A 22,509-nucleotide genomic window follows, 5' to 3' on the forward strand; every position below is an offset into this window, starting at 1 on the left:
AATAGCTACGAAAACTAGTTCAAATATCATATCAACGAGGCTCCGACGAGAATCGAACTCATGATCTCCTGTTTACAAGACAGGCGCTTTAACCACTAAGCCACGAAGCCCTTGTTGTGAAGCGAGATCAATGCTGAATATTTCAGTAATTTAACTCATTTGAGTTTACCCTATTGTTTGCATATATGCATATCTCAAGCAAGCATTATTTCAAGTTTTTCAAAATTTAATAGCTACGAAAGCTAGTTCAAGTATCATAACAACGAGGCTCCGACGAGAATCGAACTCATGATCTCCTGTTTACTAGACAGGCGCTTTAACCACTAAGCCACGGAGCCCATGTTGTGAAGCGAGATTAATGCTGAATATTTCAGTAATTCAACTCATTTGAGTTTACCCTATTGTTTGCATATATGCATATCTCAAGCAACCATTATTTCAAGTTTTTCAAAATTTAATAGCTACGAAAGCTAGTTCAAGTATCATAACAACGAGGCTCCGACGAGAATCGAACTCATGATCTCCTGTTTACTAGACAGGCGCTTTAACCACTAAGCCACGAAGCCCTTGTTGTGAAGCGAGATTAATGCTGAATATTTCAGTAATTTAACTCATTTGAGTTTACCCTATTGTTTGCATATATGCATATCTCAAGCAACCATTATTTCAAGTTTTTCAAAATTTAAAAGCTACGAAAACTAGTTCAAGTATCATATCAACGAGGCTCCGACGAGAATCGAACTCATGATCTCCTGTTTACAAGACAGGCGCTTTAACCACTAAGCCACGAAGCCCTTGTTGTGAAGCGAGATTAATGCTGAATATTTCAGTAATTTAACTCATTTGAGTTTACCCTATTGTTTTCTTATATGCATATCTCAAGCAACCATTATTTCAAGTTTTTCAAAATGTAATAGCTACGAAAGCTAGTTCAAGTATCATAACAACGAGGCTCCGACGAGAATCGAACTCATGATTTCCTGTTTACTAGACAGGCGCTTTAACCACTAAGCCACGGAGCCCTTGTTGTGAAGCGAGATTAATGCTGAATATTTCAGTAATTTAACTCATTTGAGTTTACCCTATTGTTTGCATATATGCATATCTCAAGCAACCATTATTTCAAGTTTTTCAAAATTTAATAGCTACGAAAGCAAGTTCAAGTATCATAACAACGAGGCTCCGACGAGAATCGAACTCATGATCTCCTGTTTACTAGACAGGCGCTTTAACCACTAAGCCACGAAGCCCTTGTTGTGAAGCGAGATTAATGCTGAATATTTCAGTAATTTAATTCATTTGAGTTTACCCTATTGTTTGCATATATGCATATCTCAAGCAACCATTATTTCAAGTTTTTCAAAATTTAAAAGCTACGAAAACTAGTTCAAGTATCATATCAACGAGGCTCCGACGAGAATCGAACTCATGATCTCCTGTTTACAAGACAGGCGCTTTAACCACTAAGCCACGAAGCCCTTGTTGTGAAGCGAGATTAATGCTGAATATTTCAGTAATTTCACTCATTTGAGTTTACCCTATTGTTTTCTTATATGCATATCTCAAGCAACCATTATTTCAAGTTTTTCAAAATTTAATAGCTACGAAAGCTAGTTCAAGTATCATAACAACGAGGCTCCGACGAGAATCGAACTCATGATTTCCTGTTTACTAGACAGGCGATTTAACCACTAAGCCACGGAGCCCATGTTGTGAAGCGAGATTAATGCTGAATATTTCAGTAATTCAACTCATTTGAGTTTACCCTATTGTTTGCATATATGCATATCTCAAGCAACCATTATTTCAAGTTTTTCTAAATTTAATAGCTACGAAAACTAGTTCAAATATCATATCAACGAGGCTCCGACGAGAATCGAACTCATGATCTCCTGTTTACAAGACAGGCGCTTTAACCACTAAGCCACGAAGCCCTTGTTGTGAAGCGAGATCAATGCTGAATATTTCAGTAATTTAACTCATTTGAGTTTACACTATTGTTTGCATATATGCATATCTCAAGCAAGCATTATTTCAAGTTTTTCAAAATTTAATAGCTACGAAAGCTAGTTCAAGTATCATAACAACGAGGCTCCGACGAGAATCGAACTCATGATCTCCTGTTTACTAGACAGGCGCTTTAACCACTAAGCCACGAAGCCCTTGTTGTGAAGCGAGATTAATGCTGAATATTTCAGTAATTTAACTCATTTGAGTTTACCCTATTGTTTTCTTATATGCATATCTCAAGCAACCATTATTTCAAGTTTTTCAAAATTTAAAAGCTACGAAAACTAGTTCAAGTATCATATCAACGAGGCTCCGACGAGAATCGAACTCATGATCTCCTGTTTACAAGACAGGCGCTTTAACCACTAAGCCACGAAGCCCTTGTTGTGAAGCGAGATTAATGCTGAATATTTCAGTAATTTAACTCATTTGAGTTTACCCTATTGTTTTCTTATATGCATATCTCAAGCAACCATTATTTCAAGTTTTTCTAAATTTAATAGCTACGAAAACTAGTTCAAATATCATATCGACGAGGCTCCGACGAGAATCGAACTCATGATCTCCTGTTTACAAGACAGGCGCTTTAACCACTAAGCCACGAAGCCCTTGTTGTGAAGCGAGATCAATACTGAATATTTCAGTAATTTAACTCATTTGAGTTTACCCTATTGTTTGCATATATGCATATCTCAAGCAACCATTATTTCAAGTTTTTCTAAATTTAATAGCTACGAAAACTAGTTCAAATATCATATCAACGAGGCTCCGACGAGAATCGAACTCATGATCTCCTGTTTACAAGACAGGCGCTTTAACCACTAAGCCACGAAGCCCTTGTTGTGAAGCGAGATCAATGCTGAATATTTCAGTAATTTAACTCATTTGAGTTTACCCTATTGTTTGCATATATGCATATCTCAAGCAAGCATTATTTCAAGTTTTTCAAAATTTAATAGCTACGAAAGCTAGTTCAAGTATCATAACAACGAGGCTCCGACGAGAATCGAACTCATGATCTCCTGTTTACTAGACAGGCGCTTTAACCACTAAGCCACGGAGCCCATGTTGTGAAGCGAGATTAATGCTGAATATTTCAGTAATTCAACTCATTTGAGTTTACCCTATTGTTTGCATATATGCATATCTCAAGCAACCATTATTTCAAGTTTTTCTAAATTTAATAGCTACGAAAACTAGTTCAAATATCATATCAACGAGGCTCCGACGAGAATCGAACTCATGATCTCCTGTTTACAAGACAGGCGCTTTAACCACTAAGCCACGAAGCCCTTGTTGTGAAGCGAGATCAATGCTGAATATTTCAGTAATTTAACTCATTTGAGTTTACCCTATTGTTTGCATATATGCATATCTCAAGCAAGCATTATTTCAAGTTTTTCAAAATTTAATAGCTACGAAAGCTAGTTCAAGTATCATAACAACGAGGCTCCGACGAGAATCGAACTCATGATCTCCTGTTTACTAGACAGGCGCTTTAACCACTAAGCCACGAAGCCCTTGTTGTGAAGCGAGATTAATGCTGAATATTTCAGTAATTTAATTCATTTGAGTTTACCCTATTGTTTGCATATATGCATATCTCAAGCAACCATTATTTCAAGTTTTTCAAAATTTAAAAGCTACGAAAACTAGTTCAAGTATCATATCAACGAGGCTCCGACGAGAATCGAACTCATGATCTCCTGTTTACAAGACAGGCGCTTTAACCACTAAGCCACGAAGCCCTTGTTGTGAAGCGAGATTAATGCTGAATATTTCAGTAATTTAACTCATTTGAGTTTACCCTATTGTTTTCTTATATGCATATCTCAAGCAACCATTATTTCAAGTTTTTCAAAATTTAATAGCTACGAAAGCTACTTCAAGTATCATAACAACGAGGCTCCGACGAGAATCGAACTCATGATTTCCTGTTTACTAGACAGGCGATTTAACCACTAAGCCACGGAGCCCATGTTGTGAAGCGAGATTAATGCTGAATATTTCAGTAATTCAACTCATTTGAGTTTACCCTATTGTTTGCATATATGCATATCTCAAGCAACCATTATTTCAAGTTTTTCTAAATTTAATAGCTACGAAAACTAGTTCAAATATCATATCAACGAGGCTCCGACGAGAATCGAACTCATGATCTCCTGTTTACAAGACAGGCGCTTTAACCACTAAGCCACGAAGCCCTTGTTGTGAAGCGAGATCAATGCTGAATATTTCAGTAATTTAACTCATTTGAGTTTACCCTATTGTTTGCATATATGCATATCTCAAGCAAGCATTATTTCAAGTTTTTCAAAATTTAATAGCTACGAAAGCTAGTTCAAGTATCATAACAACGAGGCTCCGACGAGAATCGAACTCATGATCTCCTGTTTACTAGACAGGCGCTTTAACCACTAAGCCACGGAGCCCTTGTTGTGAAGCGAGATTAATGCTGAATATTTCAGTAATTTAACTCATTTGAGTTTACCCTATTGTTTGCATATATGCATATCTCAAGCAACCATTATTTCAAGTTTTTCAAAATTTAAAAGCTACGAAAACTAGTTCAAGTATCATATCAACGAGGCTCCGACGAGAATCGAACTCATGATCTCCTGTTTACAAGACAGGCGCTTTAACCACTAAGCCACGAAGCCCTTGTTGTGAAGCGAGATTAATGCTGAATATTTCAGTAATTTAACTCATTTGAGTTTTACCCAATTGTTTTCTTATATGCATATCTCAAGCAACCATTATTTCAAGTTTTTCAAAATTTAATAGCTACGAAAAATAGTTCAAGTATCATAACAAAGAGGCTCCGACGAGAATCGAACTCATGATCTCCTGTTTACTAGACAGGCGCTTTAACCACTAAGCCACGGAGCCCTTGTTGTGAAGCGAGATTAATGCTGAATATTTCAGTAATTTAACTCATTTGAGTTTACCCTATTGTTGCAAATATGCATATCTCAAGCAACCATTATTTCAAGTTTTTCAAAATTTAATAGCTACGAAAGCTAGTTCAAGTATCATAACAACGAGGCTCCGACGAGAATCGAACTCATGATCTCCTGTTTACTAGACAGGCGCTTTAACCACTAAGCCACGAAGCCCTTGTTGTGAAGCGAGATTAATGCTGAATATTTCAGTAATTTAACTCATTTGAGTTTACCCTATTGTTTTCTTATATGCATATCTCAAGCAACCATTATTTCAAGTTTTTCAAAATTTAATAGCTACGAAAGCTAGTTCAAGTATCATAACAACGAGGCTCCGACGAGAATCGAACTCATGATTTCCTGTTTACTAGACAGGCGATTTAACCACTAAGCCACGAAGCCCTTGTTGTGAAGCGAGATCAATGCTGAATATTTCAGTAATTTAACTCATTTGAGTTTACCCTATTGTTTGCATATATGCATATCTCAAGCAAGCATTATTTCAAGTTTTTCAAAATTTAATAGCTACGAAAGCTAGTTCAAGTATCATAACAACGAGGCTCCGACGAGAATCGAACTCATGAATTCCTGTTTACTAGACAGGCGCTTTAACCACTAAGCCACGGAGCCCATGTTGTGAAGCGAGATTAATGCTGAATATTTCAGTAATTCAACTCATTTGAGTTTACCCTATTGTTTGCATATATGCATATCTCAAGCAACCATTATTTCAAGTTTTTCTAAATTTAATAGCTACGAAAACTAGTTCAAGTATCATATCAACGAGGCTCCGACGAGCATCGAACTCATGATCTCCTGTTTACAAGACAGGCGCTTTAACCACTAAGCCACGAAGCCCTTGTTGTGAAGCGAGATCAATGCTGAATATTTCAGTAATTTATCTCATTTGAGTTTACCCTATTGTTTGCATATATGCATATCTCAAGCAAGCATTATTTCAAGTTTTTCAAAATTTAATAGCTACGAAAGCTAGTTCAAGTATCATAACAACGAGGCTCCGACGAGAATCGAACTCATGATCTCCTGTTTACAAGACAGGCGCTTTAACCACTAAGCCACGAAGCCCTTGTTGTGAAGCGAGATTAATGCTGAATATTTCAGTAATTTAACTCATTTGAGTTTACCCTATTGTTTGCCTATATGCATATCTCAAGCAAGCATTATTTCAAGTTTTTCAAAATTTAATAGCTACGAAAGCTAGTTCAAGTATCATAACAACGAGGCTCCGACGAGCATCGAACTCATGATCTCCTGATTACTAGACAGGCGCTTTAACCACTAAGCCACGGAGCCCTTGTTGTGAAGCGAGATTAATGCTGAATATTTCAGTAATTTAACTCATTTGAGTTTTACCCAATTGTTTTCTTATATGCATATCTCAAGCAACCATTATTTCAAGTTTTTCAAAATTTAATAGCTACGAAAGCTAGTTCAAGTATCATAACAACGAGGCTCCGACGAGAATCGAACTCATGATCTCCTGTTTACTAGACAGGCGCTTTAACCACTAAGCCACGAAGCCCTTGTTGTGAAGCGAGATTAATGCTGAATATTTCAGTAATTTAACTCATTTGAGTTTTACCCAATTGTTTTCTTATATGCATATCTCAAGCAACCATTATTTCAAGTTTTTCAAAATTTAATAGCTACGAAAGCTAGTTCAAGTATCATAACAACGAGGCTCCGACGAGAATCGAACTCATGATCTCCTGTTTACTAGACAGGCGCTTTAACCACTAAGCCACGAAGCCCTTGTTGTGAAGCGAGATTAATGCTGAATATTTCAGTAATTTAATTCATTTGAGTTTACCCTATTGTTTGCATATATGCATATCTCAAGCAACCATTATTTCAAGTTTTTCAAAATTTAAAAGCTACGAAAACTAGTTCAAGTATCATATCAACGAGGCTCCGACGAGAATCGAACTCATGATCTCCTTTTTACAAGACAGGCGTTTTAACCACTAAGCCACGAAGCCCTTGTTGTGAAGCGAGATTAATGCTGAATATTTCAGTAATTTAACTCATTTGAGTTTACCCTATTGTTTTCTTATATGCATATCTCAAGCAACCATTATTTCAAGTTTTTCAAAATTTAATAGCTACGAAAAATAGTTCAAGTATCATAACAAAGAGGCTCCGACGAGAATCGAACTCATGATCTCCTGTTTACTAGACAGGCGCTTTAACCACTAAGCCACGGAGCCCTTGTTGTGAAGCGAGATTAATGCTGAATATTTCAGTAATTCAACTCATTTGAGTTTACCCTATTGTTTGCATATATGCATATCTCAAGCAACCATTATTTCAAGTTTTTCTAAATTTAATAGCTACGAAAACTAGTTCAAGTATCATATCAACGACGCTCCGACGAGAATCGAACTCATGATCTCCTGTTTACAAGACAGGCGCTTTAACCACTAAGCCACGAAGCCCTTGTTGTGAAGCGAGATTAATGCTGAATATTTCAGTAATTTAACTCATTTGAGTTTTACCCAATTGTTTTCTTATATGCATATCTCAAGCAACCATTATTTCAAGTTTTTCAAAATTTAATAGCTACGAAAAATAGTTCAAGTATCATAACAAAGAGGCTCCGACGAGAATCGAACTCATGATCTCCTGTTTACTAGACAGGCGCTTTAACCACTAAGCCACGAAGCCCTTGTTGTGAAGCGAGATTAATGCTGAATATTTCTGTAATTTAACTCATTTGAGTTTACCCTATTGTTTGCATATATGCATATCTCAAGCAACCATTATTTCAAGTTTTTCAAAATTTAATAGCTACGAAAGCTAGTTCAAGTATCATAACAACGAGGCTCCGACGAGAATCGAACTCATGATCTCCTGTTTACTAGACAGGCGCTTAAACCACTAAGCCACGAAGCCCTTGTTGTGAAGCGAGATTAATGCTGAATATTTCAGTAATTTAATTCATTTGAGTTTACCCTATTGTTTGCATATATGCATATCTCAAGCAACCATTATTTCAAGTTTTTCAAAATTTAAAAGCTACGAAAACTAGTTCAAGTATCATATCAACGAGGCTCCGACGAGAATCGAACTCATGATCTCCTGTTTACAAGACAGGCGCTTTAACCACTAAGCCACGAAGCCCATGTTGTGAAGCGAGATTAATGCTGAATATTTCAGTAATTTAACTCATTTGAGTTTACCCTATTGTTTGCATATATGCATATCTCAAGCAAGCATTATTTCAAGTTTTTCAAAATTTAATAGCTACGAAAGCTAGTTCAAGTATCATAACAACGAGGCTCCGACGAGAATCGAACTCATGATCTCCTGTTTACTAGACAGGCGCTTTAACCACTAAGCCACGGAGCCCTTGTTGTGAAGCGAGATTAATGCTGAATATTTCAGTAATTTAACTCATTTGAGTTTACCCTATTGTTTGCATATATGCATATCTCAAGCAACCATTATTTCAAGTTTTTCAAAATTTAAAAGCTACGAAAACTAGTTCAAGTATCATATCAACGAGGCTCCGACGAGAATCGAACTCATGATCTCCTGTTTACAAGACAGGCGCTTTAACCACTAAGCCACGAAGCCCTTGTTGTGAAGCGAGATTAATGCTGAATATTTCAGTAATTTAACTCATTTGAGTTTTACCCAATTGTTTTCTTATATGCATATCTCAAGCAACCATTATTTCAAGTTTTTCAAAATTTAATAGCTACGAAAAATAGTTCAAGTATCATAACAAAGAGGCTCCGACGAGAATCGAACTCATGATCTCCTGTTTACTAGACAGGCGCTTTAACCACTAAGCCACGGAGCCCTTGTTGTGAAGCGAGATTAATGCTGAATATTTCAGTAATTTAACTCATTTGAGTTTACCCTATTGTTGCAAATATGCATATCTCAAGCAACCATTATTTCAAGTTTTTCAAAATTTAATAGCTACGAAAGCTAGTTCAAGTATCATAACAACGAGGCTCCGACGAGAATCGAACTCATGATCTCCTGTTTACTAGACAGGCGCTTTAACCACTAAGCCACGAAGCCCTTGTTGTGAAGCGAGATTAATGCTGAATATTTCAGTAATTTAACTCATTTGAGTTTACCCTATTGTTTTCTTATATGCATATCTCAAGCAACCATTATTTCAAGTTTTTCAAAATTTAATAGCTACGAAAGCTAGTTCAAGTATCATAACAACGAGGCTCCGACGAGAATCGAACTCATGATTTCCTGTTTACTAGACAGGCGATTTAACCACTAAGCCACGAAGCCCTTGTTGTGAAGCGAGATCAATGCTGAATATTTCAGTAATTTAACTCATTTGAGTTTACCCTATTGTTTGCATATATGCATATCTCAAGCAAGCATTATTTCAAGTTTTTCAAAATTTAATAGCTACGAAAGCTAGTTCAAGTATCATAACAACGAGGCTCCGACGAGAATCGAACTCATGAATTCCTGTTTACTAGACAGGCGCTTTAACCACTAAGCCACGGAGCCCATGTTGTGAAGCGAGATTAATGCTGAATATTTCAGTAATTCAACTCATTTGAGTTTACCCTATTGTTTGCATATATGCATATCTCAAGCAACCATTATTTCAAGTTTTTCTAAATTTAATAGCTACGAAAACTAGTTCAAGTATCATATCAACGAGGCTCCGACGAGCATCGAACTCATGATCTCCTGTTTACAAGACAGGCGCTTTAACCACTAAGCCACGAAGCCCTTGTTGTGAAGCGAGATCAATGCTGAATATTTCAGTAATTTATCTCATTTGAGTTTACCCTATTGTTTGCATATATGCATATCTCAAGCAAGCATTATTTCAAGTTTTTCAAAATTTAATAGCTACGAAAGCTAGTTCAAGTATCATAACAACGAGGCTCCGACGAGAATCGAACTCATGATCTCCTGTTTACAAGACAGGCGCTTTAACCACTAAGCCACGAAGCCCTTGTTGTGAAGCGAGATTAATGCTGAATATTTCAGTAATTTAACTCATTTGAGTTTACCCTATTGTTTGCCTATATGCATATCTCAAGCAAGCATTATTTCAAGTTTTTCAAAATTTAATAGCTACGAAAGCTAGTTCAAGTATCATAACAAAGAGGCTCCGACGAGAATCGAACTCATGATCTCCTGTTTACTAGACAGGCGCTTTAACCACTAAGCCACGGAGCCCTTGTTGTGAAGCGAGATTAATGCTGAATATTTCAGTAATTTAACTCATTTGAGTTTACCCTATTGTTGCAAATATGCATATCTCAAGCAACCATTATTTCAAGTTTTTCAAAATTTAATAGCTACGAAAGCTAGTTCAAGTATCATAACAACGAGGCTCCGACGAGAATCGAACTCATGATCTCCTGTTTACTAGACAGGCGCTTTAACCACTAAGCCACGAAGCCCTTGTTGTGAAGCGAGATTAATGCTGAATATTTCAGTAATTTAACTCATTTGAGTTTACCCTATTGTTTTCTTATATGCATATCTCAAGCAACCATTATTTCAAGTTTTTCAAAATTTAATAGCTACGAAAGCTAGTTCAAGTATCATAACAACGAGGCTCCGACGAGAATCGAACTCATGATTTCCTGTTTACTAGACAGGCGATTTAACCACTAAGCCACGAAGCCCTTGTTGTGAAGCGAGATCAATGCTGAATATTTCAGTAATTTAACTCATTTGAGTTTACCCTATTGTTTGCATATATGCATATCTCAAGCAAGCATTATTTCAAGATTTTCAAAATTTAATAGCTACGAAAGCTAGTTCAAGTATCATAACAACGAGGCTCCGACGAGAATCGAACTCATGAATTCCTGTTTACTAGACAGGCGCTTTAACCACTAAGCCACGGAACCCATGTTGTGAAGCGAGATTAATGCTGAATATTTCAGTAATTCAACTCATTTGAGTTTACCCTATTGTTTGCATATATGCATATCTCAAGCAACCATTATTTCAAGTTTTTCTAAATTTAATAGCTACGAAAACTAGTTCAAGTATCATATCAACGAGGCTCCGACGAGCATCGAACTCATGATCTCCTGTTTACAAGACAGGCGCTTTAACCACTAAGCCACGAAGCCCTTGTTGTGAAGCGAGATCAATGCTGAATATTTCAGTAATTTATCTCATTTGAGTTTACCCTATTGTTTGCATATATGCATATCTCAAGCAAGCATTATTTCAAGTTTTTCAAAATTTAATAGCTACGAAAGCTAGTTCAAGTATCATAACAACGAGGCTCCGACGAGCATCGAACTCATGATCTCCTGTTTACTAGACAGGCGCTTTAACCACTAAGCCACGGAGCCCTTGTTGTGAAGCGAGATTAATGCTGAATATTTCAGTAATTTAACTCATTTGAGTTTACCCTATTGTTTGCATATATGCATATCTCAAGCAACCATTATTTCAAGTTTTTCAAAATTTAAAAGCTACGAAAACTAGTTCAAGTATCATATCAACGAGGCTCCGACGAGAATCGAACTCATGATCTCCTGTTTACAAGACAGGCGCTTTAACCACTAAGCCACGAAGCCCTTGTTGTGAAGCGAGATTAATGCTGAATATTTCAGTAATTTAACTCATTTGAGTTTTACCCAATTGTTTTCTTATATGCATATCTCAAGCAACCATTATTTCAAGTTTTTCAAAATTTAATAGCTACGAAAGCTAGTTCAAGTATCATAACAACGAGGCTCCGACGAGAATCGAACTCATGATCTCCTGTTTACTAGACAGGCGCTTTAACCACTAAGCCACGAAGCCCTTGTTGTGAAGCGAGATTAATGCTGAATATTTCAGTAATTTAATTCATTTGAGTTTACCCTATTGTTTGCATATATGCATATCTCAAGCAACCATTATTTCAAGTTTTTCAAAATTTAAAAGCTACGAAAACTAGTTCAAGTATCATATCAACGAGGCTCCGACGAGAATCGAACTCATGATCTCCTGTTTACTAGACAGGCGCTTTAACCACTAAGCCACGGAGCCCTTGTTGTGAAGCGAGATTAATGCTGAATATTTCAGTAATTTAACTCATTTGAGTTTACCCTATTGTTTGCATATATGCATATCTCAAGCAACCATTATTTCAAGTTTTTCAAAATTTAAAAGCTACGAAAACTAGTTCAAGTATCATATCAACGAGGCTCCGACGAGAATCGAACTCATGATCTCCTGTTTACAAGACAGGCGCTTTAACCACTAAGCCACGAAGCCCTTGTTGTGAAGCGAGATTAATGCTGAATATTTCAGTAATTTAACTCATTTGAGTTTTACCCAATTGTTTTCTTATATGCATATCTCAAGCAACCATTATTTCAAGTTTTTCAAAATTTAATAGCTACGAAAGCTAGTTCAAGTATCATAACAACGAGGCTCCGACGAGAATCGAACTCATGATCTCCTGTTTACTAGACAGGCGCTTTAACCACTAAGCCACGAAGCCCTTGTTGTGAAGCGAGATTAATGCTGAATATTTCAGTAATTTAATTCATTTGAGTTTACCCTATTGTTTGCATATATGCATATCTCAAGCAACCATTATTTCAAGTTTTTCAAAATTTAAAAGCTACGAAAACTAGTTCAAGTATCATATCAACGAGGCTCCGACGAGAATCGAACTCATGATCTCCTTTTTACAAGACAGGCGTTTTAACCACTAAGCCACGAAGTCCTTGTTGTGAAGCGAGATTAATGCTGAATATTTCAGTAATTTAACTCATTTGAGTTTACCCTATTGTTTTCTTATATGCATATCTCAAGCAACCATTATTTCAAGTTTTTCAAAATTTAATAGCTACGAAAAATAGTTCAAGTATCATAACAAAGAGGCTCCGACGAGAATCGAACTCATGATCTCCTGTTTACTAGACAGGCGCTTTAACCACTAAGCCACGGAGCCCTTGTTGTGAAGCGAGATTAATGCTGAATATTTCAGTAATTCAACTCATTTGAGTTTACCCTATTGTTTGCATATATGCATATCTCAAGCAACCATTATTTCAAGTTTTTCTAAATTTAATAGCTACGAAAACTAGTTCAAGTATCATATCAACGACGCTCCGACGAGAATCGAACACATGATCTCCTGTTTACAAGACAGGCGCTTTAACCACTAAGCCACGAAGCCCTTGTTGTGAAGCGAGATTAATGCTGAATATTTCAGTAATTTAACTCATTTGAGTTTTACCCAATTGTTTTCTTATATGCATATCTCAAGCAACCATTATTTCAAGTTTTTCAAAATTTAATAGCTACGAAAAATAGTTCAAGTATCATAACAAAGAGGACCGACGAGAATCGAACTCATGATCTCCTGTTTACTAGACAGGCGCTTTAACCACTAAGCCACGAAGCCCTTGTTGTGAAGCGAGATTAATGCTGAATATTTCTGTAATTTAACTCATTTGAGTTTACCCTATTGTTTGCATATATGCATATCTCAAGCAACCATTATTTCAAGTTTTTCAAAATTTAATAGCTACGAAAGCTAGTTCAAGTATCATAACAACGAGGCTCCGACGAGAATCGAACTCATGATCTCCTGTTTACTAGACAGGCGCTTTAACCACTAAGCCACGGAGCCCTTGTTGTGAAGCGAGATTAATGCTGAATATTTCAGTAATTCAACTCATTTGAGTTTACCCTATTGTTTGCATATATGCATATCTCAAGCAACCATTATTTCAAGTTTTTCTAAATTTAATAGCTACGAAAACTAGTTCAAGTATCATATCAACGAGGCTCCGACGAGAATCGAACTCATGATCTCCTGTTTACAAGACAGGCGCTTTAACCACTAAGCCACGAAGCCCTTGTTGTGAAGCGAGATTAATGCTGAATATTTCAGTAATTTAACTCATTTGAGTTTTACCCAATTGTTTTCTTATATGCATATCTCAAGCAACCATTATTTCAAGTTTTTCAAAATTTAATAGCTACGAAAAATAGTTCAAGTATCATAACAAAGAGGCTCCGACGAGAATCGAACTCATGATCTCCTGTTTACTAGACAGGCGCTTTAACCACTAAGCCACGGAGCCCTTGTTGTGAAGCGAGATTAATGCTGAATATTTCAGTAATTCAACTCATTTGAGTTTACCCTATTGTTTGCATATATGCATATCTCAAGCAACCATTATTTCAAGTTTTTCTAAATTTAATAGCTACGAAAACTAGTTCAAGTATCATATCAACGAGGCTCCGACGAGAATCGAACTCATGATCTCCTGTTTACAAGACAGGCGCTTTAACCACTAAGCCACGAAGCCCTTGTTGTGAAGCGAGATTAATGCTGAATATTTCAGTAATTTAACTCATTTGAGTTTTACCCAATTGTTTTCTTATATGCATATCTCAAGCAACCATTATTTCAAGTTTTTCAAAATTTAATAGCTACGAAAAATAGTTCAAGTATCATAACAAAGAGGCTCCGACGAGAATCGAACTCATGATCTCCTGTTTACTAGACAGGCGCTTTAACCACTAAGCCACGGAGCCCTTGTTGTGAAGCGAGATTAATGCTGAATATTTCAGTAATTCAACTCATTTGAGTTTACCCTATTGTTTGCATATATGCATATCTCAAGCAACCATTATTTCAAGTTTTTCTAAATTTAATAGCTACGAAAACTAGTTCAAGTATCATATCAACGAGGCTCCGACGAGAATCGAACTCATGATCTCCTGTTTACAAGACAGGCGCTTTAACCACTAAGCCACGAAGCCCTTGTTGTGAAGCGAGATTAATGCTGAATATTTTAGTAATTTAACTCATTTGAGTTTACCCTATTGTTTGCATATATGCATATCTCAAGCAACCATTATTTCAAGTTTTTCTAAATTTAATAGCTACGAAAACTAGTTCAAGTATCATATCAACGAGGCTCCGACGAGAATCGAACTCATGATCTCCTGTTTACAAGACAGGCGCTTTAACCACTAAGCCACGGAGCCCTTGTTGTGAAGCGAGATTAATGCTGAATATTTCAGTAATTTAACTCATTTGAATTTTACCCCATTGTTTGCATATATGCATATCTCAAGCAACCATTATTTCAAGTTTTTCTAAATTTAATAGCTACGAAAGCTAGTTCAAGTATCATAACAACGAGGCTCCGACGAGAATCGAACTCATGATTTCCTGTTTACTAGACAGGCGCTTTAACCACTAAGCCACGGAGCCCATGTTGTGAAGCGAGATTAATGCTGAATATTTCAGTAATTCAACTCATTTGAGTTTACCCTATTGTTTGCATATATGCATATCTCAAGCAACCATTATTTCAAGTTTTTCTAAATTTAATAGCTACGAAAACTAGTTCAAGTATCATATCAACGAGGCTCCGAGGAGAATCGAACTCATGATCTCCTGTTTACAAGACAGGCGCTTTAACCACTAAGCCACGAAGCCCTTGTTGTGAAGCGAGATTAATGCTGAATATTTCAGTAATTTAACTCATTTGAGTTTACCCTATTGTTTTCTTATATGCATATCTCAAGCAACCATTATTTCAAGTTTTTCAAAATTTAATAGCTACGAAAAATAGTTCAAGTATCATAACAAAGAGGCTCCGACGAGAATCGAACTCATGATCTCCTGTTTACTAGACAGGCGCTTTAACCACTAAGCCACGGAGCCCTTGTTGTGAAGCGAGATTAATGCTGAATATTTCAGTAATTCAACTCATTTGAGTTTACCCTATTGTTTGCATATATGCATATCTCAAGCAACCATTATTTCAAGTTTTTCTAAATTTAATAGCTACGAAAACTAGTTCAAGTATCATATCAACGAGGCTCCGACGAGAATCGAACTCATGATCTCCTGTTTACAAGACAGGCGCTTTAACCACTAAGCCACGGAGCCCTTGTTGTGAAGCGAGATTAATGCTGAATATTTCAGTAATTTAACTCATTTGAATTTTACCCCATTGTTTGCATATATGCATATCTCAAGCAACCATTATTTCAAGTTTTTCTAAATTTAATAGCTACGAAAGCTAGTTCAAGTATCATAACAACGAGGCTCCGACGAGAATCGAACTCATGATCTCCTGTTTACAAGACAGGCGCTTTAACCACTAAGCCACGAAGCCCTTGTTGTGAAGCGAGATTAATGCTGAATATTTTAGTAATTTAACTCATTTGAGTTTACCCTATTGTTTGCATATATGCATATCTCAAGCAACCATTATTTCAAGTTTTTCTAAATTTAATAGCTACGAAAACTAGTTCAAGTATCATATCAACGAGGCTCCGACGAGAATCGAACTCATGATCTCCTGTTTACAAGACAGGCGCTTTAACCACTAAGCCACGGAGCCCTTGTTGTGAAGCGAGATTAATGCTGAATATTTCAGTAATTTAACTCTTTTGAATTTTACCCCATTGTTTGCATATATGCATATCTCAAGCAACCATTATTTCAAGTTTTTCTAAATTTAATAGCTACGAAAGCTAGTTCAAGTATCATAACAACGAGGCTCCGACGAGAATCGAACTCATGATTTCCTGTTTACTAGACAGGCGCTTTAACCACTAAGCCACGGAGCCCATGTTGTGAAGCGAGATTAATGCTGAATATTTCAGTAATTCAACTCATTTGAGTTTACCCTATTGTTTGCATATATGCATATCTCAAGCAACCATTATTTCAAGTTTTTCTAAATTTAATAGCTACGAAAACTAGTTCAAGTATCATATCAACGAGGCTCCGAGGAGAATCGAACTCATGATCTCCTGTTTACAAGACAGGCGCTTTAACCACTAAGCCACGAAGCCCTTGTTGTGAAGCGAGATTAATGCTGAATATTTCAGTAATTTAACTCATTTGAGTTTACCCTATTGTTTTCTTATATGCATATCTCAAGCAACCATTATTTCAAGTTTTTCAAAATTTAATAGCTACGAAAAATAGTTCAAGTATCATAACAAAGAGGCTCCGACGAGAATCGAACTCATGATCTCCTGTTTACTAGACAGGCGCTTTAACCACTAAGCCACGGAGCCCTTGTTGTGAAGCGAGATTAATGCTGAATATTTCAGTAATTCAACTCATTTGAGTTTACCCTATTGTTTGCATATATGCATATCTCAAGCAACCATTATTTCAAGTTTTTCTAAATTTAATAGCTACGAAAACTAGTTCAAGTATCATATCAACGAGGCTCCGACGAGAATCGAACTCATGATCTCCTGTTTACAAGACAGGCGCTTTAACCACTAAGCCACGGAGCCCTTGTTGTGAAGCGAGATTAATGCTGAATATTTCAGTAATTTAACTCATTTGAATTTTACCCCATTGTTTGCATATATGCATATCTCAAGCAACCATTATTTCAAGTTTTTCTAAATTTAATAGCTACGAAAGCTAGTTCAAGTATCATAACAACGAGGCTCCGACGAGAATCGAACTCATGATTTCCTGTTTACTAGACAGGCGCTTTAACCACTAAGCCACGGAGCCCATGTTGTGAAGCGAGATTAATGCTGAATATTTCAGTAATTCAACTCATTTGAGTTTACCCTATTGTTTGCATATATGCATATCTCAAGCAACCATTATTTCAAGTTTTTCTAAATTTAATAGCTACGAAAACTAGTTCAAGTATCATATCAACGAGGCTCCGAGGAGAATCGAACTCATGATCTCCTGTTTACAAGACAGGCGCTTTAACCACTAAGCCACGAAGCCCTTGTTGTGAAGCGAGATTAATGCTGAATATTTCAGTAATTTAACTCATTTGAGTTTACCCTATTGTTTTCTTATATGCATATCTCAAGCAACCATTATTTCAAGTTTTTCAAAATTTAATAGCTACGAAAAATAGTTCAAGTATCATAACAAAGAGGCTCCGACGAGAATCGAACTCATGATCTCCTGTTTACTAGACAGGCGCTTTAACCACTAAGCCACGGAGCCCTTGTTGTGAAGCGAGATTAATGCTGAATATTTCAGTAATTCAACTCATTTGAGTTTACCCTATTGTTTGCATATATGCATATCTCAAGCAACCATTATTTCAAGTTTTTCTAAATTTAATAGCTACGAAAACTAGTTCAAGTATCATATCAACGAGGCTCCGACGAGAATCGAACTCATGATCTCCTGTTTACAAGACAGGCGCTTTAACCACTAAGCCACGGAGCCCTTGTTGTGAAGCGAGATTAATGCTGAATATTTCAGTAATTTAACTCATTTGAATTTTACCCCATTGTTTGCATATATGCATATCTCAAGCAACCATTATTTCAAGTTTTTCTAAATTTAATAGCTACGAAAGCTAGTTCAAGTATCATAACAACGAGGCTCCGACGAGAATCGAACTCATGATCTCCTGTTTACAAGACAGGCGCTTTAACCACTAAGCCACGAAGCCCTTGTTGTGAAGCGAGATTAATGCTGAATATTTTAGTAATTTAACTCATTTGAGTTTACCCTATTGTTTGCATATATGCATATCTCAAGCAACCATTATTTCAAGTTTTTCTAAATTTAATAGCTACGAAAACTAGTTCAAGTATCATATCAACGAGGCTCCGACGAGAATCGAACTCATGATCTCCTGTTTACAAGACAGGCGCTTTAACCACTAAGCCACGAAGCCCTTGTTGTGAAGCGAGAATAATGCTGAATATTTCAGTAATTTAACTCATTTGAGTTTTACCCAATTGTTTTCTTATATGCATATCTCAAGCAACCATTATTTCAAGTTTTTCAAAATTTAATAGGTACGAAAAATAGTTCAAGTATCATAACAAAGAGGCTCCGACGAGAATCGAACTCATGATCGCCTGTTTACTAGACAGGCGCTTTAACCACTAAGCCACGGAGCCCTTGTTGTGAAGCGAGATTAATGCTGAATATTTCAGTAATTCAACTCATTTGAGTTTACCCTATTGTTTGCATATATGCATATCTCAAGCAACCATTATTTCAAGTTTTTCTAAATTTAATAGCTACGAAAACTAGTTCAAGTATCATATCAACGAGGCTCCGACGAGAATCGAACTCATGATCTCCTGTTTACAAGACAGGCGCTTTAACCACTAAGCCACGAAGCCCTTGTTGTGAAGCGAGATTAATGCTGAATATTTTAGTAATTTAACTCATTTGAGTTTACCCTATTGTTTGCATATATGCATATCTCAAGCAACCATTATTTCAAGTTTTTCTAAATTTAATAGCTACGAAAACTAGTTCAAGTATCATATCAACGAGGCTACGACGAGAATCGAACTCATGATTTCCTGTTTACTAGACAGGCGCTTTAACCACTAAGCCACGGAGCCCATGTTGTGAAGCGAGATTAATGCTGAATATTTCAGTAATTCAACTCATTTGAGTTTACCCTATTGTTTGCATATATGTATATCTCAAGCAACCATTATTTCAAGTTTTTCTAAATTTAATAGCTACGAAAACTAGTTCAAGTATCATATCAACGAGGCTCCGACGAGAATCGAACTCATGATCTCCTGTTTACAAGACAGGCGCTTTAACCACTAAGCCACGGAGCCCTTGTTGTGAAGCGAGATTAATGCTGAATATTTCAGTAATTTAACTCATTTGAGTTTTACCCTATTGTTTGCATAAATGCATATCTCAAGCAACCATTATTTCAAGTTTTTCTAAATTTAATAGCTACGAAAACTAGTTCAAGTATCATATCAACGAGGCTCCGACGAGAATCGAACTCATGATCTCCTGTTTACAAGACAGGCGCTTTAACCACTAAGCCACGAAGCCCTTGTTGTGAAGCGAGATTAATGCTGAATATTTTAGTAATTTAACTCATTTGAGTTTACCCTATTGTTTGCATATATGCATATCTCAAGCAACCTTTATTTCAAGTTTTTCTAAATTTAATAGCTACGAAAACTAGTTCAAGTATCATATCAACGAGGCTCCGACGAGAATCGAACTCATGATCTCCTGTTTACAAGACAGGCGCTTTAACCACTAAGCCACGAAGCCCTTGTTGTGAAGCGAGATTAATGCTGAATATTTTAGTAATTCAACTCATTTGAGTTTACCCTATTGTTTGCATATATGCATATCTCAAGCAACCATTATTTCAAGTTTTTCTAAATTTAATAGCTACGAAAACTAGTTCAAGTATCATATCAACGAGGCTCCGACGAGAATCGAACTCATGATCTCCTGTTTACAAGACAGGCGCTTTAACCACTAAGCCACGGAGCCCTTGTTGTGAAGCGAGATTAATGCTGAATATTTCAGTAATTTAACTCATTTGAATTTTACCCCATTGTTTGCATATATGCATATCTCAAGCAACCATTATTTCAAGTTTTTCTAAATTTAATAGCTACGAAAGCTAGTTCAAGTATCATAACAACGAGGCTCCGACGAGAATCGAACTCATGATCTCCTGTTTACTAGACAGGCGCTTTAACCACTAAGCCACGGAGCCCTTGTTGTGAAGCGAGATTAATGCTGAATATTTCAGTAATTTAACTCATTTGAGTTTACCCTATTGTTTGCATATATGCATATCTCAAGCAACCATTATTTCAAGTTTTTCAAAATTTAATAGCTACGAAAGCTAGTTCAAGTATCATAACAACGAGGCTCCGACGAGAATCGAACTCATGATCTCCTGTTTACTAGACAGGCGCTTTAACCACTAAGCCACGAAGCACTTGTTGTGAAGCGAGATTAATGCTGAATATTTCAGTAATTTAATTCATTTGAGTTTACCCTATTGTTTGCATATATGCATATCTCAAGCAACCATTATTTCAAGTTTTTCTAAATTTAATAGCTACGAAAACTAGTTCAAGTATCATATCAACGAGGCTCCGACGAGAATCGAACTCATGATCTCCTGTTTACAAGACAGGCGCTTTAACCACTAAGCCACGGAGCCCTTGTTGTGAAGCGAGATTAATGCTGAATATTTCAGTAATTTAACTCATTTGAGTTTTACCCTATTGTTTGCATATATGCATATCTCAAGCAACCATTATTTCAAGTTTTTCTAAATTTAATAGCTACGAAAACTAGTTCAAGTATCATATCAACGAGGCTCCGACGAGAATCGAACTCATGATCTCCTGTTTACAAGACAGGCGCTTTAACCACTAAGCCACGAAGCCCTTGTTGTGAAGCGAGATTAATGCTGAATATTTTAGTAATTTAACTCATTTGAGTTTACCCTATTGTTTGCATATATGCATATCTCAAGCAACCTTTATTTCAAGTTTTTCTAAATTTAATAGCTACGAAAACTAGTTCAAGTATCATATCAACGAGGCTCCGACGAGAATCGAACTCATGATCTCCTGTTTACAAGACAGGCGCTTTAACCACTAAGCCACGAAGCCCTTGTTGTGAAGCGAGATTAATGCTGAATATTTTAGTAATTCAACTCATTTGAGTTTACCCTATTGTTTGCATATATGCATATCTCAAGCAACCATTATTTCAAGTTTTTCTAAATTTAATAGCTACGAAAACTAGTTCAAGTATCATATCAACGAGGCTCCGACGAGAATCGAACTCATGATCTCCTGTTTACAAGACAGGCGCTTTAACCACTAAGCCACGGAGCCCTTGTTTTGAAGCGAGATTAATGCTGAATATTTCAGTAATTTAACTCATTTGAATTTTACCCTATTGTTTGCATATATGCATATCTCAAGCAACCATTATTTCAAGTTTTTCTAAATTTAATAGCTACGAAAGCTAGTTCAAGTATCATAACAACGAGGCTCCGACGAGAATCGAACTCATGATCTCCTGTTTACTAGACAGGCGCTTTAACCACTAAGCCACGGAGCCCTTGTTGTGAAGCGAGATTAATGCTGAATATTTCAGTAATTTAACTCATTTGAGTTTACCCTATTGTTTGCATATATGCATATCTCAAGCAACCATTATTTCAAGTTTTTCAAAATTTAATAGCTACGAAAGCTAGTTCAAGTATCATATCAACGAGGCTCCGACGAGAATCGAACTCATGATCTCCTGTTTACAAGACAGGCGCTTTAACCACTAAGCCACGGAGCCCTTGTTGTGAAGCGAGATTAATGCTGAATATTTCAGTAATTTAACTCATTTGAGTTTTACCCTATTGTTTGCATATATGCATATCTCAAGCAACCATTATTTCAAGTTTTTCTAAATTTAATAGCTACGAAAACTAGTTCAAGTATCATATCAACGAGGCTCCGACGAGAATCGAACTCATGATCTCCTGTTTACAAGACAGGCGCTTTAACCACTAAGCCACGAAGCTCTTGTTGTGAGGCGAGATTAATGCTGAATATTTTAGTAATTTAACTCATTTGAGTTTACCCTATTGTTTGCATATATGCATATCTCAAGCAACCTTTATTTCAAGTTTTTCTAAATTTAATAGCTACGAAAACTAGTTCAAGTATCATATCAACGAGGCTCCGACGAGAATCGAACTCATGATCTCCTGTTTACAAGACAGGCGCTTTAACCACTAAGCCACGGAGCCCTTGTTGTGAAGCGAGATTAATGCTGAATATTTCAGTA

General features: G+C 36.5%; 87 non-coding genes across 87 annotated transcripts; all 87 read right to left on the reverse strand.

Moving 5' to 3' along the window:
• Window positions 1-37: 37 nt before the first annotated feature.
• Window positions 38-110, reverse strand: TRNAT-UGU (transfer RNA threonine (anticodon UGU)). The gene has a single exon. It is a non-coding gene; the product is annotated as a tRNA-Thr (tRNA).
• A 155-nt stretch (window positions 111-265) lies between these two features.
• Window positions 266-338, reverse strand: TRNAT-AGU (transfer RNA threonine (anticodon AGU)). Its single transcript has one exon. It is a non-coding gene; the product is annotated as a tRNA-Thr (tRNA).
• Window positions 339-493: 155 nt separating this feature from the next.
• TRNAT-AGU (transfer RNA threonine (anticodon AGU)) lies at window positions 494-566 on the reverse strand. The gene has a single exon. It is a non-coding gene; the product is annotated as a tRNA-Thr (tRNA).
• Window positions 567-721: 155 nt separating this feature from the next.
• TRNAT-UGU (transfer RNA threonine (anticodon UGU)) lies at window positions 722-794 on the reverse strand. Its single transcript has one exon. It is a non-coding gene; the product is annotated as a tRNA-Thr (tRNA).
• Window positions 795-949: 155 nt separating this feature from the next.
• TRNAT-AGU (transfer RNA threonine (anticodon AGU)) lies at window positions 950-1,022 on the reverse strand. The gene has a single exon. It is a non-coding gene; the product is annotated as a tRNA-Thr (tRNA).
• Window positions 1,023-1,177: 155 nt separating this feature from the next.
• TRNAT-AGU (transfer RNA threonine (anticodon AGU)) lies at window positions 1,178-1,250 on the reverse strand. Its single transcript has one exon. It is a non-coding gene; the product is annotated as a tRNA-Thr (tRNA).
• Window positions 1,251-1,405: 155 nt separating this feature from the next.
• TRNAT-UGU (transfer RNA threonine (anticodon UGU)) lies at window positions 1,406-1,478 on the reverse strand. The gene has a single exon. It is a non-coding gene; the product is annotated as a tRNA-Thr (tRNA).
• A 383-nt stretch (window positions 1,479-1,861) lies between these two features.
• On the reverse strand, window positions 1,862-1,934 carry TRNAT-UGU (transfer RNA threonine (anticodon UGU)). Its single transcript has one exon. It is a non-coding gene; the product is annotated as a tRNA-Thr (tRNA).
• Window positions 1,935-2,089: 155 nt separating this feature from the next.
• On the reverse strand, window positions 2,090-2,162 carry TRNAT-AGU (transfer RNA threonine (anticodon AGU)). The gene has a single exon. It is a non-coding gene; the product is annotated as a tRNA-Thr (tRNA).
• Window positions 2,163-2,317: 155 nt separating this feature from the next.
• Window positions 2,318-2,390, reverse strand: TRNAT-UGU (transfer RNA threonine (anticodon UGU)). Its single transcript has one exon. It is a non-coding gene; the product is annotated as a tRNA-Thr (tRNA).
• Window positions 2,391-2,545: 155 nt separating this feature from the next.
• On the reverse strand, window positions 2,546-2,618 carry TRNAT-UGU (transfer RNA threonine (anticodon UGU)). The gene has a single exon. It is a non-coding gene; the product is annotated as a tRNA-Thr (tRNA).
• Window positions 2,619-2,773: 155 nt separating this feature from the next.
• TRNAT-UGU (transfer RNA threonine (anticodon UGU)) lies at window positions 2,774-2,846 on the reverse strand. Its single transcript has one exon. It is a non-coding gene; the product is annotated as a tRNA-Thr (tRNA).
• A 155-nt stretch (window positions 2,847-3,001) lies between these two features.
• On the reverse strand, window positions 3,002-3,074 carry TRNAT-AGU (transfer RNA threonine (anticodon AGU)). The gene has a single exon. It is a non-coding gene; the product is annotated as a tRNA-Thr (tRNA).
• A 155-nt stretch (window positions 3,075-3,229) lies between these two features.
• Window positions 3,230-3,302, reverse strand: TRNAT-UGU (transfer RNA threonine (anticodon UGU)). The gene has a single exon. It is a non-coding gene; the product is annotated as a tRNA-Thr (tRNA).
• A 155-nt stretch (window positions 3,303-3,457) lies between these two features.
• Window positions 3,458-3,530, reverse strand: TRNAT-AGU (transfer RNA threonine (anticodon AGU)). The gene has a single exon. It is a non-coding gene; the product is annotated as a tRNA-Thr (tRNA).
• Window positions 3,531-3,685: 155 nt separating this feature from the next.
• TRNAT-UGU (transfer RNA threonine (anticodon UGU)) lies at window positions 3,686-3,758 on the reverse strand. Its single transcript has one exon. It is a non-coding gene; the product is annotated as a tRNA-Thr (tRNA).
• Window positions 3,759-4,141: 383 nt separating this feature from the next.
• On the reverse strand, window positions 4,142-4,214 carry TRNAT-UGU (transfer RNA threonine (anticodon UGU)). Its single transcript has one exon. It is a non-coding gene; the product is annotated as a tRNA-Thr (tRNA).
• Window positions 4,215-4,369: 155 nt separating this feature from the next.
• Window positions 4,370-4,442, reverse strand: TRNAT-AGU (transfer RNA threonine (anticodon AGU)). Its single transcript has one exon. It is a non-coding gene; the product is annotated as a tRNA-Thr (tRNA).
• A 155-nt stretch (window positions 4,443-4,597) lies between these two features.
• On the reverse strand, window positions 4,598-4,670 carry TRNAT-UGU (transfer RNA threonine (anticodon UGU)). The gene has a single exon. It is a non-coding gene; the product is annotated as a tRNA-Thr (tRNA).
• A 156-nt stretch (window positions 4,671-4,826) lies between these two features.
• TRNAT-AGU (transfer RNA threonine (anticodon AGU)) lies at window positions 4,827-4,899 on the reverse strand. The gene has a single exon. It is a non-coding gene; the product is annotated as a tRNA-Thr (tRNA).
• Window positions 4,900-5,053: 154 nt separating this feature from the next.
• Window positions 5,054-5,126, reverse strand: TRNAT-AGU (transfer RNA threonine (anticodon AGU)). The gene has a single exon. It is a non-coding gene; the product is annotated as a tRNA-Thr (tRNA).
• A 383-nt stretch (window positions 5,127-5,509) lies between these two features.
• TRNAT-AGU (transfer RNA threonine (anticodon AGU)) lies at window positions 5,510-5,582 on the reverse strand. The gene has a single exon. It is a non-coding gene; the product is annotated as a tRNA-Thr (tRNA).
• Window positions 5,583-5,737: 155 nt separating this feature from the next.
• Window positions 5,738-5,810, reverse strand: TRNAT-UGU (transfer RNA threonine (anticodon UGU)). Its single transcript has one exon. It is a non-coding gene; the product is annotated as a tRNA-Thr (tRNA).
• Window positions 5,811-5,965: 155 nt separating this feature from the next.
• TRNAT-UGU (transfer RNA threonine (anticodon UGU)) lies at window positions 5,966-6,038 on the reverse strand. Its single transcript has one exon. It is a non-coding gene; the product is annotated as a tRNA-Thr (tRNA).
• A 155-nt stretch (window positions 6,039-6,193) lies between these two features.
• TRNAT-AGU (transfer RNA threonine (anticodon AGU)) lies at window positions 6,194-6,266 on the reverse strand. The gene has a single exon. It is a non-coding gene; the product is annotated as a tRNA-Thr (tRNA).
• Window positions 6,267-6,422: 156 nt separating this feature from the next.
• TRNAT-AGU (transfer RNA threonine (anticodon AGU)) lies at window positions 6,423-6,495 on the reverse strand. The gene has a single exon. It is a non-coding gene; the product is annotated as a tRNA-Thr (tRNA).
• A 156-nt stretch (window positions 6,496-6,651) lies between these two features.
• Window positions 6,652-6,724, reverse strand: TRNAT-AGU (transfer RNA threonine (anticodon AGU)). The gene has a single exon. It is a non-coding gene; the product is annotated as a tRNA-Thr (tRNA).
• Window positions 6,725-7,107: 383 nt separating this feature from the next.
• Window positions 7,108-7,180, reverse strand: TRNAT-AGU (transfer RNA threonine (anticodon AGU)). The gene has a single exon. It is a non-coding gene; the product is annotated as a tRNA-Thr (tRNA).
• Window positions 7,181-7,333: 153 nt separating this feature from the next.
• Window positions 7,334-7,408, reverse strand: TRNAT-UGU (transfer RNA threonine (anticodon UGU)). Its single transcript has one exon. It is a non-coding gene; the product is annotated as a tRNA-Thr (tRNA).
• A 156-nt stretch (window positions 7,409-7,564) lies between these two features.
• TRNAT-AGU (transfer RNA threonine (anticodon AGU)) lies at window positions 7,565-7,637 on the reverse strand. The gene has a single exon. It is a non-coding gene; the product is annotated as a tRNA-Thr (tRNA).
• A 155-nt stretch (window positions 7,638-7,792) lies between these two features.
• On the reverse strand, window positions 7,793-7,865 carry TRNAT-AGU (transfer RNA threonine (anticodon AGU)). Its single transcript has one exon. It is a non-coding gene; the product is annotated as a tRNA-Thr (tRNA).
• Window positions 7,866-8,020: 155 nt separating this feature from the next.
• On the reverse strand, window positions 8,021-8,093 carry TRNAT-UGU (transfer RNA threonine (anticodon UGU)). Its single transcript has one exon. It is a non-coding gene; the product is annotated as a tRNA-Thr (tRNA).
• A 155-nt stretch (window positions 8,094-8,248) lies between these two features.
• Window positions 8,249-8,321, reverse strand: TRNAT-AGU (transfer RNA threonine (anticodon AGU)). Its single transcript has one exon. It is a non-coding gene; the product is annotated as a tRNA-Thr (tRNA).
• Window positions 8,322-8,476: 155 nt separating this feature from the next.
• TRNAT-UGU (transfer RNA threonine (anticodon UGU)) lies at window positions 8,477-8,549 on the reverse strand. Its single transcript has one exon. It is a non-coding gene; the product is annotated as a tRNA-Thr (tRNA).
• A 156-nt stretch (window positions 8,550-8,705) lies between these two features.
• TRNAT-AGU (transfer RNA threonine (anticodon AGU)) lies at window positions 8,706-8,778 on the reverse strand. The gene has a single exon. It is a non-coding gene; the product is annotated as a tRNA-Thr (tRNA).
• Window positions 8,779-8,932: 154 nt separating this feature from the next.
• TRNAT-AGU (transfer RNA threonine (anticodon AGU)) lies at window positions 8,933-9,005 on the reverse strand. The gene has a single exon. It is a non-coding gene; the product is annotated as a tRNA-Thr (tRNA).
• Window positions 9,006-9,388: 383 nt separating this feature from the next.
• Window positions 9,389-9,461, reverse strand: TRNAT-AGU (transfer RNA threonine (anticodon AGU)). The gene has a single exon. It is a non-coding gene; the product is annotated as a tRNA-Thr (tRNA).
• Window positions 9,462-9,616: 155 nt separating this feature from the next.
• TRNAT-UGU (transfer RNA threonine (anticodon UGU)) lies at window positions 9,617-9,689 on the reverse strand. The gene has a single exon. It is a non-coding gene; the product is annotated as a tRNA-Thr (tRNA).
• Window positions 9,690-9,844: 155 nt separating this feature from the next.
• Window positions 9,845-9,917, reverse strand: TRNAT-UGU (transfer RNA threonine (anticodon UGU)). The gene has a single exon. It is a non-coding gene; the product is annotated as a tRNA-Thr (tRNA).
• Window positions 9,918-10,072: 155 nt separating this feature from the next.
• TRNAT-AGU (transfer RNA threonine (anticodon AGU)) lies at window positions 10,073-10,145 on the reverse strand. The gene has a single exon. It is a non-coding gene; the product is annotated as a tRNA-Thr (tRNA).
• A 154-nt stretch (window positions 10,146-10,299) lies between these two features.
• TRNAT-AGU (transfer RNA threonine (anticodon AGU)) lies at window positions 10,300-10,372 on the reverse strand. The gene has a single exon. It is a non-coding gene; the product is annotated as a tRNA-Thr (tRNA).
• A 611-nt stretch (window positions 10,373-10,983) lies between these two features.
• On the reverse strand, window positions 10,984-11,056 carry TRNAT-UGU (transfer RNA threonine (anticodon UGU)). Its single transcript has one exon. It is a non-coding gene; the product is annotated as a tRNA-Thr (tRNA).
• A 155-nt stretch (window positions 11,057-11,211) lies between these two features.
• TRNAT-AGU (transfer RNA threonine (anticodon AGU)) lies at window positions 11,212-11,284 on the reverse strand. Its single transcript has one exon. It is a non-coding gene; the product is annotated as a tRNA-Thr (tRNA).
• A 155-nt stretch (window positions 11,285-11,439) lies between these two features.
• On the reverse strand, window positions 11,440-11,512 carry TRNAT-UGU (transfer RNA threonine (anticodon UGU)). The gene has a single exon. It is a non-coding gene; the product is annotated as a tRNA-Thr (tRNA).
• A 156-nt stretch (window positions 11,513-11,668) lies between these two features.
• Window positions 11,669-11,741, reverse strand: TRNAT-AGU (transfer RNA threonine (anticodon AGU)). The gene has a single exon. It is a non-coding gene; the product is annotated as a tRNA-Thr (tRNA).
• Window positions 11,742-11,896: 155 nt separating this feature from the next.
• On the reverse strand, window positions 11,897-11,969 carry TRNAT-AGU (transfer RNA threonine (anticodon AGU)). Its single transcript has one exon. It is a non-coding gene; the product is annotated as a tRNA-Thr (tRNA).
• A 155-nt stretch (window positions 11,970-12,124) lies between these two features.
• Window positions 12,125-12,197, reverse strand: TRNAT-UGU (transfer RNA threonine (anticodon UGU)). The gene has a single exon. It is a non-coding gene; the product is annotated as a tRNA-Thr (tRNA).
• A 156-nt stretch (window positions 12,198-12,353) lies between these two features.
• Window positions 12,354-12,426, reverse strand: TRNAT-AGU (transfer RNA threonine (anticodon AGU)). Its single transcript has one exon. It is a non-coding gene; the product is annotated as a tRNA-Thr (tRNA).
• A 383-nt stretch (window positions 12,427-12,809) lies between these two features.
• On the reverse strand, window positions 12,810-12,882 carry TRNAT-AGU (transfer RNA threonine (anticodon AGU)). Its single transcript has one exon. It is a non-coding gene; the product is annotated as a tRNA-Thr (tRNA).
• A 611-nt stretch (window positions 12,883-13,493) lies between these two features.
• Window positions 13,494-13,566, reverse strand: TRNAT-AGU (transfer RNA threonine (anticodon AGU)). Its single transcript has one exon. It is a non-coding gene; the product is annotated as a tRNA-Thr (tRNA).
• A 155-nt stretch (window positions 13,567-13,721) lies between these two features.
• On the reverse strand, window positions 13,722-13,794 carry TRNAT-UGU (transfer RNA threonine (anticodon UGU)). The gene has a single exon. It is a non-coding gene; the product is annotated as a tRNA-Thr (tRNA).
• Window positions 13,795-13,950: 156 nt separating this feature from the next.
• Window positions 13,951-14,023, reverse strand: TRNAT-AGU (transfer RNA threonine (anticodon AGU)). The gene has a single exon. It is a non-coding gene; the product is annotated as a tRNA-Thr (tRNA).
• A 155-nt stretch (window positions 14,024-14,178) lies between these two features.
• Window positions 14,179-14,251, reverse strand: TRNAT-UGU (transfer RNA threonine (anticodon UGU)). The gene has a single exon. It is a non-coding gene; the product is annotated as a tRNA-Thr (tRNA).
• Window positions 14,252-14,407: 156 nt separating this feature from the next.
• TRNAT-AGU (transfer RNA threonine (anticodon AGU)) lies at window positions 14,408-14,480 on the reverse strand. The gene has a single exon. It is a non-coding gene; the product is annotated as a tRNA-Thr (tRNA).
• Window positions 14,481-14,635: 155 nt separating this feature from the next.
• On the reverse strand, window positions 14,636-14,708 carry TRNAT-UGU (transfer RNA threonine (anticodon UGU)). Its single transcript has one exon. It is a non-coding gene; the product is annotated as a tRNA-Thr (tRNA).
• Window positions 14,709-14,863: 155 nt separating this feature from the next.
• Window positions 14,864-14,936, reverse strand: TRNAT-UGU (transfer RNA threonine (anticodon UGU)). The gene has a single exon. It is a non-coding gene; the product is annotated as a tRNA-Thr (tRNA).
• A 156-nt stretch (window positions 14,937-15,092) lies between these two features.
• TRNAT-AGU (transfer RNA threonine (anticodon AGU)) lies at window positions 15,093-15,165 on the reverse strand. Its single transcript has one exon. It is a non-coding gene; the product is annotated as a tRNA-Thr (tRNA).
• A 155-nt stretch (window positions 15,166-15,320) lies between these two features.
• On the reverse strand, window positions 15,321-15,393 carry TRNAT-UGU (transfer RNA threonine (anticodon UGU)). The gene has a single exon. It is a non-coding gene; the product is annotated as a tRNA-Thr (tRNA).
• Window positions 15,394-15,548: 155 nt separating this feature from the next.
• Window positions 15,549-15,621, reverse strand: TRNAT-AGU (transfer RNA threonine (anticodon AGU)). Its single transcript has one exon. It is a non-coding gene; the product is annotated as a tRNA-Thr (tRNA).
• Window positions 15,622-15,776: 155 nt separating this feature from the next.
• TRNAT-UGU (transfer RNA threonine (anticodon UGU)) lies at window positions 15,777-15,849 on the reverse strand. The gene has a single exon. It is a non-coding gene; the product is annotated as a tRNA-Thr (tRNA).
• Window positions 15,850-16,005: 156 nt separating this feature from the next.
• TRNAT-UGU (transfer RNA threonine (anticodon UGU)) lies at window positions 16,006-16,078 on the reverse strand. The gene has a single exon. It is a non-coding gene; the product is annotated as a tRNA-Thr (tRNA).
• A 155-nt stretch (window positions 16,079-16,233) lies between these two features.
• Window positions 16,234-16,306, reverse strand: TRNAT-UGU (transfer RNA threonine (anticodon UGU)). Its single transcript has one exon. It is a non-coding gene; the product is annotated as a tRNA-Thr (tRNA).
• Window positions 16,307-16,462: 156 nt separating this feature from the next.
• Window positions 16,463-16,535, reverse strand: TRNAT-AGU (transfer RNA threonine (anticodon AGU)). Its single transcript has one exon. It is a non-coding gene; the product is annotated as a tRNA-Thr (tRNA).
• Window positions 16,536-16,690: 155 nt separating this feature from the next.
• TRNAT-UGU (transfer RNA threonine (anticodon UGU)) lies at window positions 16,691-16,763 on the reverse strand. The gene has a single exon. It is a non-coding gene; the product is annotated as a tRNA-Thr (tRNA).
• A 155-nt stretch (window positions 16,764-16,918) lies between these two features.
• On the reverse strand, window positions 16,919-16,991 carry TRNAT-AGU (transfer RNA threonine (anticodon AGU)). The gene has a single exon. It is a non-coding gene; the product is annotated as a tRNA-Thr (tRNA).
• Window positions 16,992-17,146: 155 nt separating this feature from the next.
• Window positions 17,147-17,219, reverse strand: TRNAT-UGU (transfer RNA threonine (anticodon UGU)). The gene has a single exon. It is a non-coding gene; the product is annotated as a tRNA-Thr (tRNA).
• A 156-nt stretch (window positions 17,220-17,375) lies between these two features.
• Window positions 17,376-17,448, reverse strand: TRNAT-AGU (transfer RNA threonine (anticodon AGU)). The gene has a single exon. It is a non-coding gene; the product is annotated as a tRNA-Thr (tRNA).
• Window positions 17,449-17,603: 155 nt separating this feature from the next.
• TRNAT-UGU (transfer RNA threonine (anticodon UGU)) lies at window positions 17,604-17,676 on the reverse strand. Its single transcript has one exon. It is a non-coding gene; the product is annotated as a tRNA-Thr (tRNA).
• A 155-nt stretch (window positions 17,677-17,831) lies between these two features.
• Window positions 17,832-17,904, reverse strand: TRNAT-AGU (transfer RNA threonine (anticodon AGU)). Its single transcript has one exon. It is a non-coding gene; the product is annotated as a tRNA-Thr (tRNA).
• Window positions 17,905-18,059: 155 nt separating this feature from the next.
• On the reverse strand, window positions 18,060-18,132 carry TRNAT-UGU (transfer RNA threonine (anticodon UGU)). The gene has a single exon. It is a non-coding gene; the product is annotated as a tRNA-Thr (tRNA).
• Window positions 18,133-18,288: 156 nt separating this feature from the next.
• TRNAT-UGU (transfer RNA threonine (anticodon UGU)) lies at window positions 18,289-18,361 on the reverse strand. The gene has a single exon. It is a non-coding gene; the product is annotated as a tRNA-Thr (tRNA).
• Window positions 18,362-18,516: 155 nt separating this feature from the next.
• On the reverse strand, window positions 18,517-18,589 carry TRNAT-UGU (transfer RNA threonine (anticodon UGU)). Its single transcript has one exon. It is a non-coding gene; the product is annotated as a tRNA-Thr (tRNA).
• Window positions 18,590-18,745: 156 nt separating this feature from the next.
• TRNAT-AGU (transfer RNA threonine (anticodon AGU)) lies at window positions 18,746-18,818 on the reverse strand. Its single transcript has one exon. It is a non-coding gene; the product is annotated as a tRNA-Thr (tRNA).
• A 155-nt stretch (window positions 18,819-18,973) lies between these two features.
• Window positions 18,974-19,046, reverse strand: TRNAT-UGU (transfer RNA threonine (anticodon UGU)). The gene has a single exon. It is a non-coding gene; the product is annotated as a tRNA-Thr (tRNA).
• Window positions 19,047-19,429: 383 nt separating this feature from the next.
• On the reverse strand, window positions 19,430-19,502 carry TRNAT-UGU (transfer RNA threonine (anticodon UGU)). Its single transcript has one exon. It is a non-coding gene; the product is annotated as a tRNA-Thr (tRNA).
• A 156-nt stretch (window positions 19,503-19,658) lies between these two features.
• TRNAT-UGU (transfer RNA threonine (anticodon UGU)) lies at window positions 19,659-19,731 on the reverse strand. Its single transcript has one exon. It is a non-coding gene; the product is annotated as a tRNA-Thr (tRNA).
• Window positions 19,732-19,886: 155 nt separating this feature from the next.
• TRNAT-UGU (transfer RNA threonine (anticodon UGU)) lies at window positions 19,887-19,959 on the reverse strand. Its single transcript has one exon. It is a non-coding gene; the product is annotated as a tRNA-Thr (tRNA).
• A 155-nt stretch (window positions 19,960-20,114) lies between these two features.
• On the reverse strand, window positions 20,115-20,187 carry TRNAT-UGU (transfer RNA threonine (anticodon UGU)). The gene has a single exon. It is a non-coding gene; the product is annotated as a tRNA-Thr (tRNA).
• Window positions 20,188-20,343: 156 nt separating this feature from the next.
• TRNAT-AGU (transfer RNA threonine (anticodon AGU)) lies at window positions 20,344-20,416 on the reverse strand. Its single transcript has one exon. It is a non-coding gene; the product is annotated as a tRNA-Thr (tRNA).
• A 383-nt stretch (window positions 20,417-20,799) lies between these two features.
• On the reverse strand, window positions 20,800-20,872 carry TRNAT-UGU (transfer RNA threonine (anticodon UGU)). Its single transcript has one exon. It is a non-coding gene; the product is annotated as a tRNA-Thr (tRNA).
• Window positions 20,873-21,028: 156 nt separating this feature from the next.
• On the reverse strand, window positions 21,029-21,101 carry TRNAT-UGU (transfer RNA threonine (anticodon UGU)). Its single transcript has one exon. It is a non-coding gene; the product is annotated as a tRNA-Thr (tRNA).
• Window positions 21,102-21,256: 155 nt separating this feature from the next.
• Window positions 21,257-21,329, reverse strand: TRNAT-UGU (transfer RNA threonine (anticodon UGU)). The gene has a single exon. It is a non-coding gene; the product is annotated as a tRNA-Thr (tRNA).
• Window positions 21,330-21,484: 155 nt separating this feature from the next.
• TRNAT-UGU (transfer RNA threonine (anticodon UGU)) lies at window positions 21,485-21,557 on the reverse strand. The gene has a single exon. It is a non-coding gene; the product is annotated as a tRNA-Thr (tRNA).
• A 156-nt stretch (window positions 21,558-21,713) lies between these two features.
• Window positions 21,714-21,786, reverse strand: TRNAT-AGU (transfer RNA threonine (anticodon AGU)). Its single transcript has one exon. It is a non-coding gene; the product is annotated as a tRNA-Thr (tRNA).
• A 155-nt stretch (window positions 21,787-21,941) lies between these two features.
• On the reverse strand, window positions 21,942-22,014 carry TRNAT-UGU (transfer RNA threonine (anticodon UGU)). Its single transcript has one exon. It is a non-coding gene; the product is annotated as a tRNA-Thr (tRNA).
• A 156-nt stretch (window positions 22,015-22,170) lies between these two features.
• TRNAT-UGU (transfer RNA threonine (anticodon UGU)) lies at window positions 22,171-22,243 on the reverse strand. Its single transcript has one exon. It is a non-coding gene; the product is annotated as a tRNA-Thr (tRNA).
• Window positions 22,244-22,398: 155 nt separating this feature from the next.
• Window positions 22,399-22,471, reverse strand: TRNAT-UGU (transfer RNA threonine (anticodon UGU)). The gene has a single exon. It is a non-coding gene; the product is annotated as a tRNA-Thr (tRNA).
• Between the last annotated feature and the right edge of the window lie 38 nt (window positions 22,472-22,509).

The sequence above is a fragment of the Phalangium opilio genome, unplaced genomic scaffold (assembly GCF_054372755.1).
Source record: "Phalangium opilio isolate 3A_F unplaced genomic scaffold, DU_Popi_V2 ptg000046l_1, whole genome shotgun sequence".
Taxonomy (NCBI): Eukaryota; Metazoa; Arthropoda; class Arachnida; order Opiliones; family Phalangiidae; genus Phalangium; species Phalangium opilio.